The sequence below is a fragment of the Bombus impatiens genome, unplaced genomic scaffold (genome assembly GCF_000188095.3).
Source record: "Bombus impatiens unplaced genomic scaffold, BIMP_2.2 scf_0095, whole genome shotgun sequence".
Classification (NCBI taxonomy): Eukaryota; Metazoa; Arthropoda; class Insecta; order Hymenoptera; family Apidae; genus Bombus; species Bombus impatiens.
The window spans coordinates 905,653-907,140 of NT_176514.1; the positions used below are offsets into that span (position 1 = coordinate 905,653).

The following is a 1,488-nucleotide window of genomic DNA, read 5'->3' on the forward strand; positions in this document are numbered from 1 at the left end:
CACCGTGAGGCGCGTGTGTCTTTGTAACGGGGTGTAGCGGCACATGAATCATAGGACGATTCGAATCGAGGTTGACCCATGTTGTTGTTTTGCCTCGGAGTATTAACACCGTTATGATATACGAAATGTAATAACAAACAAACTCCGGACAAAACAATATAACCGCTGCGCACAGCCGTCAACCGAAGTCGAATTTAAACTTTCCGGTACTCCCCCGACCAGTATATATAAACGAACACGATCTTCAGGAATCAGTATCGAGCATTCTTATAGCGAATTAGTATCGAGCGAACGTAAGCATTACCTTGTATACGCATATCGAGCAACACTGAGAGACTGACGACTAACTCTGTACTGCAAATAATTTTACATACATTTCACTACACTAAGTATCTGTTACGTCGGGCGATTCTCTACCTGGACCAGGCCATACACCGCGGGCCAGACGGACACCAGATGTCCGCTCATCCTTACGGCGTACCTTCAACAGCCTCAAGGACCCGTCATAAATCCCAGTAATTTGCTAGCTAATGTCCTTCAGACCCAACAAACATTTGTTTTACGAATCATTTCTAAAGGCTATTGTCTACTACGGCTTGACAAGGGAAAGTTAGTTTCTCACGTACGATGCTTCCTAATAGCAACTTTCTATCGAGGGCGGCTAAGACCCTTTCTAGTCCACCAATCTCCGTTTATCCAATCACAAGCAATGCATACTGCCCTCACTTTCCTGACCAAAAACGTCATGAACAAATCCGATGGTCCCGTGCGCTAGACACACCCATCGCCAACTTTCCTCCGACATAGCATCGTCGCTGTAACTTACTTCTCCTACGACATCGGTCAAGTCAACTACTTCTCCTACGACATCAGGAGAGTCAAGTTAACTACTTCTCCTACGACATCAGGAGGGTCAACTCTACTTCTTCTACATCATTAGAAAGGTCACCTACTTATTCTACACAGGCACGTAATTCGAGTCTCGATCAAACATCTGCTTAAGTCAGTCTTCACCAAGGATCAACTCAATTCAGTCAACAAATCGAATACAGTCAGTCGACACAATACATTATCGTACGCGAAAACACGAACAGAGTCTCAGGTCGTACTCCCTCGTAGTCAGCTTATATCAACCATTCATTTTGTATTACACCGAAGTTGTTAGATTGTGCAAATATATAATAACCTGTTAATAGCGTTATCTTCAATTTAACTACCCTTATTATCCCACAAGAAATAAGGGATCGAACGATTCGTGGCGTCGATTAGTCAATCGTAACGGGAATTTACTACTCCCGTTGGCACGCTTCTTCGAGATCGCATCTCCCCACGAACGTGCGAATTTACAGTATCCAACTCGTCTAGTCATTAATCAACAACACGTTTAATCGTCCTCCACAGGGCCATTTTGATGGCAAAGAGACGGGCCTGGGACGAGCTCCTGGTCACCTTGGATTCCGACCCACGGGGGCCGGAACGGGGGCCGCC

General features: G+C 45.4%; 1 long non-coding RNA gene across 1 annotated transcript in view; it reads right to left on the minus strand.

Moving 5' to 3' along the window:
* LOC117151145 overlaps window positions 1-1,488 on the minus strand; it is a 19,642-nt gene that overhangs the window by 13,891 nt on the left and 4,263 nt on the right. Inside the window, exon 2 of the long non-coding RNA XR_004460846.1 lies at window positions 345-349. This is a non-coding gene — a long non-coding RNA (uncharacterized LOC117151145). The remainder of the gene's footprint in view (window positions 1-344; window positions 350-1,488) is intronic.